The sequence below is a fragment of the Mugil cephalus genome, chromosome 23 (assembly GCF_022458985.1).
Source record: "Mugil cephalus isolate CIBA_MC_2020 chromosome 23, CIBA_Mcephalus_1.1, whole genome shotgun sequence".
Lineage (NCBI taxonomy): Eukaryota > Metazoa > Chordata > Actinopteri > Mugiliformes > Mugilidae > Mugil > Mugil cephalus.
The window spans coordinates 1,144,710-1,157,665 of NC_061792.1; the positions used below are offsets into that span (position 1 = coordinate 1,144,710).

Genomic DNA, 12,956 nt, shown 5'->3' on the forward strand with positions numbered 1-12,956 from the left:
CTGCTTTAGTGACATTTGACATTGCTTACGGCCATACCTACCTGAACAAGCCCGATCTCGTCTGATCTCGGAAGCTAAGCACGGTCGGGCCTGGTTAGTACTTGGATGGGAGACCGCCTGGGAATATCAGGTGCTGTAAGCTTTTCATTTTCATCAGGAGACATGGTAACATTTACATGATCAAAATACATGCAATGATCATTTTGACCACTTATATATACTGCGTTAGTAACATTGACTTTGCTTACGGCCATACCAACCTGAACAAGCCCGATCTTGTCTGATCTCGGAAGCTAAGCACGGTCGGGCCTGGTTAGTACTTGGATTGGAGACCGCCTGGGAATACCAGGTGCTGTAAGCTTTTCATTCTCATCAGGAGACATGGTAACATTTACATCATCAAAATACATGCAATGATGATTTTGACCACTTATATATACTGCGTTTGTGATAGTTTACCGTCGTTTACGGCCATACAACCTGACAATCCCGATCTCGTCTGATCTCGGAAGCTAAGCATGGTCGGGCCTGGTCAGTACTTGGATGGGAGACCGCCTGGGAATACTAGGTGCTGTAAGCCTTTCATTTTCATCAGGAGACATGGTAACATTTACATCATCAAAATACATGCAATGATCATTTTGATCACTTATATATACTGCTTTAGTGACATTTGACATTGCTTACGGCCATACCAACCTGAACACGCCTGATCTTGTCTGATCTCGGAAGCTAAGCAGTGTAGGGCCCGGTTAGTACTTGGATGGGAGACAGCCTGGAATACCCAGTGCTGTAAGCTTTCCATTTTCATCAGTAGACATGGTAACATTTACATCATCAAAATACATGCATATGATGATTTTGACCACTTATATATACTGGTTTGTGACAGTTAACTTTACTTACGGCCATACCACCCTGAAACACGCCTGATCTCGTCTGATCTCGGAAGCTATGCCGCGTCGGGCCTGGTTCGTACTTGGATGAGAGACGCCTGGGAATATCAGGTGCTGTAAGCTTTTCATTTTCATCAGGAGACATGGTAACATTTACATCATCAAAATACATGCAATGATCATTTTGACCACTTATATATACTGCGTTAGTAACATTTGACTTTGCTTACGGCCATACCAACCTGAACAAGCCCGATCTTGTCTGATATCGGAAGCTAAGCAGTGTCGGGCCTGGTTACTACTTGGATGGGTGACCGCCTGTGAATACTAGATGCTGTAAGCCTTTCATTTACATCAGGAGACATGGTAACATTTACATCATCAAAATACATGCAATGATGATTTTGACCACTTATATATGCTGCTTTCGTGATGTTTGACATTGCTTACGGCCATACCAACCTGAACACGGCCGATCTTGGAAGCTAAGCACGGTCGGGCCTGGTTAGTACTTGGATGGGAGACCACCTGGGAATACTAGGTGCTGTAAGCTTTTCATTTTCATCAGGAGGCATGGTAACATTTACATCATCAAAATACATGCAATGATCATTTTGACCACTTATATATACTGCGTTTGTGACAGTTACCATTGCTTACGGCCATACCAACCTGAACACGCCTGATCTCATCTGAGCTCGGAAGCTAAGGGCCTGGTTAGTACTTGATGGAGACCGCCTGGGAATACCAGGTGCTGTAAGCTTTTCATTCTCATCAGGAGACATGGTAACATTTACATCATCAAAATACTTGCAATGATCATTTTGACCACTTATATATACTGCTTTAGTGACATTTGACATTGCTTACGGCCATACCAACCTGAACACGCCCGATCTCGTCTGATCTTGGAAGCTAAGCGCGGTCGGGCCTGGTTAGTACTTGAATGGGAGGCCGCCTGGGAATACTAGGTGCTGTAAGCTTTTCATTTTCATCAGGAGACATGGTAACATTTACATCATCAAAATACATGCAATGATGATTTTGACCACTTATATATACTGCGTTTGTGACCGTTACCATTGCTTACGGCCATACCACCCTAAACACGCCTGATCTCGTCTGATCTCGGAAGCTAAGCAGTGTAGGGCCTGGTTAGTACTTGGATGGGAGACCGCCTGGGAATACTAGTTGCTGTAAGCCTTTCATTTTCATCAGGAGACATGGTAACATTTACATCATCAAAATACATGCAATGATCATTTTGACCACTTATATGTACTGCGTTTGTGACAGTTAACGTTGCTTACGGCCATACCATCCTGAACATGCCTGAGTTTCAGTTTGAAAGTCTAACAGAATCTACGGACCCACCTAGGTTTGTATAAAACAAACTTTCAATAAGATCAAAGGCAAAGATTCTATGCCATCATGATCAAGGGAAAACATTTCATGACATCATCATCAAAGGAAAACAATTGAGGACATCATCAAAGGAAGACATCCATGACGTCATCGCCCTGTTTCATCATCGTTTCTTTGTATGTGCGTCAGCATGCACGGAACTACGTATGGATGTAACGTTTACTCCATGTGCGCGCATGTAGTCGCACGTGCGTCTGTACGTGCACGAAAACAATACACAAAAATTAGACCACATGCTCCATAACTGTGTGTAAAGGTTTGTTTAAGCCTCATCCACATTGTATAATCAATATGTTTGTGTCACGTGTAGTTTAATCATGTGCGGCTGATTCTTTATCGTATTTCCCTCTGAGGTACATAATGGTCTAGCTAAGGCATGTTAAACATACTGCCCGCGGGCCGGACCCGGCCCGTTGGGTGATTTGATCCGGCCCGGCATAAATTTCTGAGTATGTCAAAAAAAGAAGAGCGAGTTCTCTAGCTCATTTCTATTAAAAGTTGTGGATTTTTAAAATAAATACAAACCAAAAGCTCCCTCCGGCCATAGAGGGCAGTAAATGCGTAAAAAAAGCGCTCACGTCAAGCATGCGCCACTGACACGAGTTAGTCACAGGAAATAAACATTCGCAACGTGATGTGTCCAAGTAAAAATAACCGCAATCTTGCTTCACCATTCACCACTACTAAACAATTATTGGTCAACACACTCTTCCCAAAATGGCACTGTCAAAAAAAAAAAAGAAGAAGAGTGGACACGGAGTACAGAGGTTTTCCAGGAGAAATGGATTGAGAAGTATTTATTCACAGAAGTGAATCCAAAACGATGGTGTGTGCTTGGTATGTAATCAGCAAGTTGCAGTGTTCAAAGATTTTAATATTCGGCGCCACGAGATCATCATAAAGAACAAGTATGACCACTTGAAAGGACAAATAAGGAAAGACGAGATAAACAAATTGGTCGCTGGTCTGAAGAAACAGCAGTCTCTTTTTACGCACAGCCGCATTATCGCTGATGGGGCTGTAAGAGCCAGCTACCTTATTGCCAACAAGTCTGGTGCAGCATCCAAGCCATTTTCTGATGGGGAGTTTGAAAAACATGCATGCTGAAGGCTGCAGAAGTCGTGTGCCCTGAAAAAGGACCTGGCTTTGCCAATATTGTCTAACGAGGAACACTGTCGCAGATCTGGTGACAGAACTCTCAAATGACTTGAGCAGCCAACTGAAAGAGAAAATCAAAGTCATTTATCGCATTTTCAATTGCAATAGATGAGAGCACGATGTCACAGATATTGCTCAACTGGCCATATTCATTAGAGTGTTGATGAAACTTTGACCATCACGAGGAGCTGCTTGAATTGGTGCTCATGAATGACACCACAACAGCAGACGACATTTTCAGCGCTCTCTTTAGAGCGCTGGACTTGGTGGGAGCGGACTGGTCCCGTGCCGTGAGCCTGGCTACCGACAGTGCGCCATCAATGGTCCGGGAAAAGGCAGGCGTTGGCCACAAAATTCCGTGACAAAGTACAGACCACAAAGGAGGACAAGAGTTTTGGCATTTCACTGTATTTTGCACCAGAGGCGTAATGTTGTAAAACACTGCAATGGACCATGTTATAGAGTGTGGTTGTGAAAACTGTCAATTTCATCAGAGCGCGCTGGTCTAAATAAACCGACAGTTGACACATTATCTCAGTGATAATGACATTCATGCATGGTCTACGACATACCACACTGAGTGCGGAGGTTAAGGCAGAGGTTGCAAAGTATCTCAAGAGCGCATTCTTTGAGCTACGAGGGGAAATTGACAGTTCATGAGAAGAAGGGACTGTCAGTAAAGGAACTTAAATGCAAGTAATGGGTGGATTTGCTGTTTTATGTTGGGGTATTACCAATTGTCACTTACACTTTTGCAGTGGTAATGAGTAGCTTGGTTCCATCAATATGTGGTTAAGCAGTAAGTGCGTTCTAAGTGAACTTCTATCTGTGAGGGTGGTCAGTTGAGGACCAACTATCGAACTTTTGGTTGACATCCGCTGATTTCTCTTGCTACTGCTTGTGTGTCCGAAGTTGAAACACATCACGTATCCCGTAATGATTTTGTAAATTAAATAAGCCCAAATAACGCTCTGCTGCGGATTTGAGCAGGGCAGTTTCAATGTTGTCGTGACAATGCATAATTTGGTTTTTTTGTGCTGGTGCGCAGTTTCAGGAAGCCTTCGAAATTGCCACTTTTTTGCCCATTTACTCGCAGCTTCATTGACTTATGGCATTGCTTGCGTATTCCGCTATGAAGGATAAATTTGGGTCCGTGGGTTGGTATGTTTTATCAATATCTTGTGCCAGGTTACCCCAAATTAACAGCCATGGCTGCAAAGGTTTCTAGTCCATTTTGGGACTACTCATCTTTGTGCACAGGTGTTCTCCGTTAATGAACAATAATAAAACAATGGATGCGCTCAAGGTTAACAAATAAACACTTGAATGACACTTTGTTAAATGTGCTGTACTCAGGATTTGACACCTAATATCGATGCACTTGTTGATAGGCAAAAAGATGCCAAGTTTCATGAGCCAGCAGCAGCAAGTAGACTGCAGGAGTACAGTGAGAGAGAGAGAAAAAAAGTGTGATGACACGGAATTTGTTTGCATCATGAATACACATAATTAAAAATAGATTAATCTGGTTTCATATTAAAGACAATTAATATTGTGCAGTATATTCTCAGCTTCAGTAGGCCCAGCCTAGTAGTTTGATCTGATGTAGTCTAATCTTATTGCCCATGCACTGCTATAACTTTTTATTTTATTTATTTATTTTATTTTATTTTGTATTTCTTTTTTATTTATTTCAAAGCAGTATGACAATTAAAAAGGGGAAAATATTTTTTTCATAGCTCCCACTTGAGTTTGTTTAGTGTGGTGAGTTGGTTCAGGTTTTAAACTGCATTCACTCAACTGTTAAAAATAAACCAGTTGTTAACACATTTGTAGTATATTATCTTCTTGTTTTTCTCTTCTGTCCCTTTCCTGTGTTTGGGGTTGTGAAGTGTGTATAAAGTTTAAAGGTCAAAAGGTCAAAAGGTCATTTACCAGATGCCAGTTTGTAAAACGAACCAGGACATACAACCTAAAGCTTTGTTTGTGTAAGGGGGTTCTCGGGGATGACCATCCTATATAAGATGACTGTGGGAGCTGAATGGCAGAGGGGATTCGACGATTGGCCAGAAGCTCTCTCAGATTCGGCAAGAGTTTGACATTGTTCTTTCTTGTAAATAAATCTTTTTAAATGCAAGATAAGATTGTCAGCGGTGATCACTTCTTTCTTCAGCACATCAATATACAACACATTCACGGCCAAACATGAAAATCATTTTTTTCCCATTGTTTTTGAATAAATGTGTTGTGCTTAGAAAAGATCCCTTGTCATCTGTGATTATAATATGTAGGGTAGGCTACAAATGTAGGCTGAATGATAAAGCATAGTACTGAAAAACAAAGCTAAAATATTTGGAGTTGACATTCTTTTACTGATCCGGCCCCAGAGCCAAACTGAGTTTGACATGCCAGATGTAAGTATTATGTAAATTAGTTCTGTTTTTGCGTTTCTTTCGGGCAATACAGCAAAACCCCAACGTCTGAGGTGGTAGCCGACGTGTGCTGTCGAGATTTGTCATAGAAATATTGACAAGTGGTTTCCTAACATTGCTTGTATTTTGCATCAATTTGCTGTTGTCCACAATTTGAACTGACGCCGAAATAAAACGAGGCCAGTGGAGATAACGTGGTCGTTAGCATACGGTGGAGTGGGGAGCTAACTACGGGGCTAAGTTAACGTGCTAAGGCCAATTCAATGTGTCAGAATGTGTCTGTATGTATGTTAGTATTTTATTTTTATTTAACCTTTGTTTACCTAGGCAAGCAATTAAGAACAGTTTTACCGGCTGTAGTTGTGTTGTCATTTTTATATGCTGTAAGTTTTCTGTTTGTCTTGGAACAGGCTAACCGGTTTTAGCACGTTGTGATGCTGCCAACTGGTACAGCGTTAAATAGTTGTACAACTACAACTATAGCCGAAGAGTCAACCTTAACATATTTGAGTGTTTATGCTCTAATGCTGGACTTTTTGTGAGACATGTATAAAAGAGTGATCTATGAAATAAAAAAAGACCCCAGTTAGTTGTCATTAGATGTACTGAATGACTTGAATCTTGAATTAGAGATAAGGCAGGACTATTTTACGTTATTCCCCGTGGAGAAATGACGGTTTTACAGACAATGCAAAATGATAAAACAAACCAAAACCAAAGGAGAGAAACTATATAAAAGTATAATATGTTAAAGGTACAAAAATAATTACATCTACTACTATTTATTACTAATACTGATACAGTTGGTAGAAGAGTGGTAGTGGTGATTTTGGTTGCTCATGCCAAAATCTGACGACATATATTATCATATCAATAGTACCATCGGACGGCAGTGTTATAGATCTCACTATGTGACACTCAAGATTGAAAGGTATTAATGAAAACTTTGATCGAGGAACCTAAATGAAAACACTACCAGAGTGAGAGAAAAGAAAATTATCACAGAAAACAGAAGAAATTTGGAAAATCTTTCCCACACTCTCTCTTCTCAGCACACTCCTCACAAAATTTACATAGAATGTGCCATAGAATGTTTTCCTTCATGATGTCATAGAATTCTGTCCTTACATCAAATCTTTTCCTTTGGCCATGATGGCATAGAATCTTTGCCTTTGATCTTACTGAAAGTTTGTTTTATACAAGCCTCTGTGGATCTGTACATTCTTTAGTGCTTCTCAGAGTTACAAATTGACTGTAAGCAAGACAAGGAACACACTTGAATAGAGCATGGTTCATTGATTTTCGTCCAAAGTTTTACAAACATTTCCCGAATAACAAGCATCAATGGCAACCAACAAAACAGCAAAAGAGCTAAATATCTCAGTAGGGAGCACTCTGGGAAATTGCCTGAAAATGCAATCTTTCCTCAGAGAGGGGGGCTTTGAATTTGTTACCAAATGCTAAAAAACAACGAGAAAGTCGGCGTCAAAGTCAACAAGAGCCGTCCGGCAATTTTCAGACAGGCAAAAGTTGAAATTGATATGCTGAAATTGACATGCTGAAACAGCTGCGACGTCCGCATAGGTGATGATGATTGGCTAAGGTGCAGTAGGCCTTTCACGATAAGCCAATCTCAGGCAGTGTTCAGTTTAAACACAAATCACACCCAAACCCTGGTTGGACCGGGTCGAGTTGTTTTTCTCTCTGATTCATATCTACCTGTTACATTCTGACTCTACTTCCTGGCAGACTGTATCATTGTAGAAGATTCAGCTCAAAAGCAAAAATACATGCAATGATGATTTTGACCACTTATATATACTGCTTTTGTGACAGCTAACGTTGCTTACGGCCATACCACCCTGAACACGCCTAAACTCTGAAGCCAAGCAGTGTCGGGCCTGGTTAGTACTTGGATGGGAGACCGCCTGGGAATACCAGGTGCTGTAAGCTTTTCATTTTCATCAGGAGACATGGTAACATTTACATCATCAAAATACATGCAATGATGATTTTGACCACTAATATTTACTGCGTTTGGGACAGTTACCATTGCTTACGGCCATACCACCCTGAACACGCCTGATCTCGTCTGATCTCGGAAGCTAAGCAGTGTAGGGCCTGGTTCGTACTTGGATGGGAGACAGCCTGGGAATACCAGGTGCTGTAAGCTTTTCATTCTCATCAGGAGACATGGTAACATTTACATCATGAAAATACATGCAGTGATCATTTTAATCACTTATAAATACTGCTTTAGTGACATTTGACGTTCCTTACGGCCATACCAACCTGAACAAGCCCGATCTCGTCTGATCTCGGAAACTAAGCACGGTCGGGCCTGGTTAGTACTTGGATGGGAGACCGCCTGGGAATACTAGGTGCTGTAAGCCTTTCATTTTCATCAGGAGACATGGTAACATTTACATCATCAAAATACATGCAATGATGATTTTGAGCACTTATATATACTGCGTTTGTGACAGTTACCATGGCTTACGGCCATACCAACCTGAACAATCCCGATCTCGTCTGATCTCGGAAGCTAAGCATGGACGGGCCTGGTTAGTACTTGGATGGGAGACCGCCTGGTGTATACCAGGTGCTGTAAGCTTTTCATTTTCATCAAAGGGGACATGGTACATTTACATCATCAAAATACATGCAATGATCATTTTGACCACTTATATATACTGCTTTTGTGACTGACAAAATGGCTTAAGGGCATACCACACTGAACACATCCAGTGTCATCTGATCTCGGAAGTTTAGCAGGGTCGGGCGTGGTTAGTACTTGAATGGGAGGCTGCCCGGGAATACCAGGTCCTGTAAGCCTTTCATTTTCATCAGGGGACACACGAACATTTCCATCATCAAAATACATGCAATGATGATTTTGAGCACTTATATATACTGCGTTTGTGACAGTTACCATGGCTTACGGCCATACCAACCTGAACAATCCCGATCTCGTCTGATCTCGGAAGCTAAGCATGGACGGGCCTGGTTAGTACTTGGATGGGACACCGCCTGGGTGTACCAGGTGCTGTAAGCTTTTCATTTTCATCAGGAGACATGGTAACATTTACATCATCAAAATACATGCAATGATCATTTTGACCACTTATATATACTGCTTTTGTGACTGACAAAATGGCTTAAGGGCATACCACACTGAACACATCCAGTGTCATCTGATCTCGGAAGTTTAGCAGGGTCGGGCGTGGTTAGTACTTGAATGGGAGGCTGCCCGGGAATACCAGGTCCTGTAAGCCTTTCATTTTCATCAGGGGACACACGAACATTTCCATCATCATAATACATGCAATATTCATTTTGACCACTTATATGTACCGCTTTTGTGACTGACACCATACCACCTCGTAAGACGCCCGTGTTTGCTTGTCTCGCTTGCTTTCAGTTTGAAAGTCTAACAGAATCTACGGACCCACCTAGGTTTGTATAAAACAAACTTTCAATAAGATCAAAGGCAAAGATTCTATGCCATCATGATCAAAGGAAAACATTTCATGACATCATCATCAAAGGAAAACAATTGAGGACATCATCAAAGGAAGACATCCCATGACGTCATCGCCCTGTTTCATCCATCGTTTCTTTTGTATGTGCGTGAGCATGCACGGAACTACGTATGGATGTAACGTTACTCCATGTGCGCGCATGTAGTCGCACGTGCGTCTGTACGTGCGCGAAAACAACACACAAGAATTAGACCAACATGCTCCCATAACTGTGTGTAAAGGTTTGTTTAAGCCTCATCCACATTGTATAATCAATATGTTTGTGTCACGTGTAGTTTAATCATGTGCGGCTGATTCTTTATCGTATTTCCTTCTGAGGTACATAATGGTCTAGCTGGAACCTATTAACAGCGCTACTTGTGGCTTTACTACACAATGATGTAAGTTTATGTAAATGATTTCTGTTTTTGCGTTTCTTTCGGGCAATACAGCAAACCCCAACGTCTGAGGTGGTAGCCGACGTGTGCTGTCGAGATTTGTCATTAGAAATATTGACAAGTGGTTTCCTAACATTGCTTGTATTTTGCATCAATTTGCTGTTGTCCACAATTTGAACTGACGCCGAAATAAAACGAGGCCAGTGGAGATAACGTGGTCGTTAGCATACGGTGGAGTGGGGAGCTAACTACGGGGCTAAGTTAACGTGCTAACGGCCAATTTCAATGTGTCAGAATGTGTCTGTATGTATGTTAGTATTTTATTTTTTATTTAACCTTTGTTTACCTAGGCAAGCAATTAAGAACAGTTTTACCGGCTGTAGTTGTGTTGTCATTTTTATTGCTGTAAGTTTTCTGTTTGTCTTGGAACAGGCTAACCGGTTTAGCACGTTGTGATGCTGCCAACTGGTACAGCGTTAAATAGTTGTACAACTACAACTATAGCCGAAGAGTCAACCTTAACATATTTGAGTGTTTATGCTCTAATGCTGGACTTTTTATGAGACATGTATAAAAGAGTGATCTATGAAAAAATAAAAAGACCCCAGTTAGTTGTCATTAGATGTACTGAATCACTTGAATCTTGAATTAGAGATAAGGCAGGACTATTTTACGTTATTCCCCGTGGAGAAATGAAGGTTTTACAGACAATGCAAATGATAAAACAAACCAAAACCAAAGGAGAGAAAACTATATAAAAGTAAATATGTTAAAGGTACAAAATAATTACATCTACTACTATTTATTACTAATACTGATACAGTTGGTAGAAGAGTGGTAGTGGTGATTTTGGTTGCTCATGCCAAAAAAATCATATCAATGGTACCATCGGACGGCAGTGTTATAGATCTCACTATGTGACACTCAAGATTGAAAGGTGTTAATGAAAATTTTGATCGAGGAACCTAAATGAAAACACAACCAGAGTGAGAGAAAAGAAAATTATCACAGAAAACAGAAGAAATTGGAAAATCTTTCCCACACTCTCTCTTCCTAGCGCACTCCTCTCAAAAAATTTACATGAATGTGCCATAGAATGTTTTCCTTCATGATGTCATAGAATTCTGTCCTTTCATCAAATCTTTTCCTTTGGCCATGATGGCATAGAATCTTTGCCTTTGATCTTACTGAAAGTTTGTTTTATACAAGCCTCTGTGGATCTGTACATTCTTTAGTGCTTCTCAGAGTTACAAATTGACTGCAAGCAAGACAAGGAACACACTTGAATAGAGCATGGTTCATTTGATTTTCGTCCAAAGTTTTACAAAACATTTCCCGAATAACAAGCATCAATGGCAACCAACAAAACAGCAAAAGAGCTGAATATCTCAGTAGGGAGCACTCTGGGAAATTGCCTGAAAGTGCAATCTTTCTCAGAGAGGGCGGCTTTGAATTTGTTACCAAATGCTGCAAAAACCAACGAGAAAGTCGGCGTCAAAGTCAACAAGAGCCGTCCGGCAATTTTCAGACAGGCAAAAAGTTGAAATTGATATGCTGAAATTGACATGCTGAAACAGCTGCGACGTCCGCATAGGTGATGATGATTGGCTAAGGTGCAGTAGGCCTTTCACGATAAGCCAATCTCAGGCAGTGTTCAGTTTAAAACACAAATCACACCCAAACCCTGGTTGGACCGGGTCGCCTTGTTTTTCTCTCTGATTCATATCTACCTGTTACATTCTGACTCTACTTCCTGGCAGACTGTATCATTGTAGAAGCTTCAGCTCAAAAAAAAAAATACATGCAATGATGATTTTGACCACTTATATATACTGCGTTTGTGACAGTTAACGTTGCTTACGGCCATACCACTCTGAACACGCCTGATCTCGTTTGATCTCGGAAGCCAAGCAGTGTCGGGCCTGGTTAGTACTTGGATGGGAGACCGCCTGGCAATATCAGGTGCTGTAAGATTTTCATTTTCATCAGGAGACATGGTAACATTTACATCATCAAAATACATGAAATGATCATTTTGACCACTTATATATGCTGCTTTCGTGATGTTTGACATTGCTTACGGCCATACCAACCTGAACACGGCCGATCTCGGAAGCTAAGCACGGTCGGGCCTGGTTAGTGCTTGGATGGGAAACCACCTGGGAATACCAGTTGCTGTAAGCTTTTCATTTTCATCAGGAGGCATGGTAACATTTACATTCATCAAAATACATGCAATGATGATTTTGACCACTTATATATACTGCGTTTGTGACAGTTAAACTTGCTTACGGCCATACCACCCTGAACACGCCTGATCTCGTCTGATCTCGGAAGCTAAGCGGTGTCGAAACCTGGTTAGTACTTGGATGGGAAAACGCCTGGGAATACCAGGTGCTGTAAGCTTTTCATTCTCATCAGGAGACATGGTAACATTTACATCATCAAAATACATGCAATGATGATTTTGATCACTTATATATACTACTTTAGTGACATTTGACGTTACTTACAGCCATACCAAACTGAACAAGCCCGATCTCGTCTGATCTCGGAATCAAAGATTGTTCGGACCTGGTTAGTACTTGGATGGGAGACCGCCTGGTAATACCAGGTGCTGTAAGCTTTTCATTCTCATCAGGAGACATTTGGGAACATTTACATCATCAAAATACATGCAATGATGATTTTGACCCCCTTATATATACTGCGTTTGTGGGCAGTTAACGTTGCTTACGGCCATCCCACCCTGAACGCGCCTGATCTCATTTGATCTCCGAAGTTAAGCAGTGTCGCGCCTGGTTAGTATTTGGATGGGAGACCGCCTGTGAATACTAGATGCTGTAAGCCTTTCATTTTCTTCAGGAGACATGGTAACATTTACATCATCAAAATACATGCAATGATCATTTTGACCACTTATATATACTGCTTTAGTGATGTTTGACATTGCTTACGGCCATACCAAACCCGAACACGCCCAGGTCCTGTAAGCCTTTCATTTTCATCAGGAGACATGGTAACATTTACATCCAAAAAAATACATGCAAAAGATGAATTTGCCACTTATATATACTGCGGTTTGTGACAGTTAACGTTTTCTTAGGCCTACCACCCTAACAGTTT

General features: G+C 41.2%; 4 non-coding genes and 15 pseudogenes across 4 annotated transcripts; all 19 read left to right on the forward strand.

The window, feature by feature from the left end:
* Positions 1-23: 23 nt before the first annotated feature.
* On the forward strand, positions 24-142 carry LOC125003138. The gene has a single exon (XR_007112005.1). It is a non-coding gene; the product is annotated as a 5S ribosomal RNA (ribosomal RNA).
* A 100-nt stretch (positions 143-242) lies between these two features.
* LOC125001668 lies at positions 243-361 on the forward strand (annotated as a pseudogene).
* A 102-nt stretch (positions 362-463) lies between these two features.
* Positions 464-580, forward strand: LOC125002155 (annotated as a pseudogene).
* Positions 581-681: 101 nt separating this feature from the next.
* On the forward strand, positions 682-799 carry LOC125002506 (annotated as a pseudogene).
* A 101-nt stretch (positions 800-900) lies between these two features.
* Positions 901-1,019, forward strand: LOC125002667 (annotated as a pseudogene).
* A 101-nt stretch (positions 1,020-1,120) lies between these two features.
* LOC125002479 lies at positions 1,121-1,239 on the forward strand (annotated as a pseudogene).
* Positions 1,240-1,340: 101 nt separating this feature from the next.
* LOC125002498 lies at positions 1,341-1,449 on the forward strand (annotated as a pseudogene).
* A 311-nt stretch (positions 1,450-1,760) lies between these two features.
* Positions 1,761-1,879, forward strand: LOC125001455 (annotated as a pseudogene).
* Positions 1,880-1,980: 101 nt separating this feature from the next.
* On the forward strand, positions 1,981-2,099 carry LOC125003332. Its single transcript, XR_007112190.1, has one exon. It is a non-coding gene; the product is annotated as a 5S ribosomal RNA (ribosomal RNA).
* Positions 2,100-7,755: 5,656 nt separating this feature from the next.
* On the forward strand, positions 7,756-7,864 carry LOC125002222 (annotated as a pseudogene).
* Positions 7,865-7,965: 101 nt separating this feature from the next.
* LOC125003224 lies at positions 7,966-8,084 on the forward strand. The gene has a single exon (XR_007112086.1). It is a non-coding gene; the product is annotated as a 5S ribosomal RNA (ribosomal RNA).
* A 101-nt stretch (positions 8,085-8,185) lies between these two features.
* On the forward strand, positions 8,186-8,304 carry LOC125001419. Its single transcript, XR_007111675.1, has one exon. It is a non-coding gene; the product is annotated as a 5S ribosomal RNA (ribosomal RNA).
* Positions 8,305-8,405: 101 nt separating this feature from the next.
* Positions 8,406-8,525, forward strand: LOC125001989 (annotated as a pseudogene).
* A 322-nt stretch (positions 8,526-8,847) lies between these two features.
* Positions 8,848-8,966, forward strand: LOC125001687 (annotated as a pseudogene).
* Positions 8,967-11,685: 2,719 nt separating this feature from the next.
* Positions 11,686-11,804, forward strand: LOC125001497 (annotated as a pseudogene).
* A 101-nt stretch (positions 11,805-11,905) lies between these two features.
* LOC125002855 lies at positions 11,906-12,014 on the forward strand (annotated as a pseudogene).
* A 102-nt stretch (positions 12,015-12,116) lies between these two features.
* On the forward strand, positions 12,117-12,236 carry LOC125002100 (annotated as a pseudogene).
* A 101-nt stretch (positions 12,237-12,337) lies between these two features.
* On the forward strand, positions 12,338-12,456 carry LOC125002254 (annotated as a pseudogene).
* A 105-nt stretch (positions 12,457-12,561) lies between these two features.
* On the forward strand, positions 12,562-12,680 carry LOC125002166 (annotated as a pseudogene).
* The last annotated feature ends 276 nt before the right edge of the window (positions 12,681-12,956 follow it).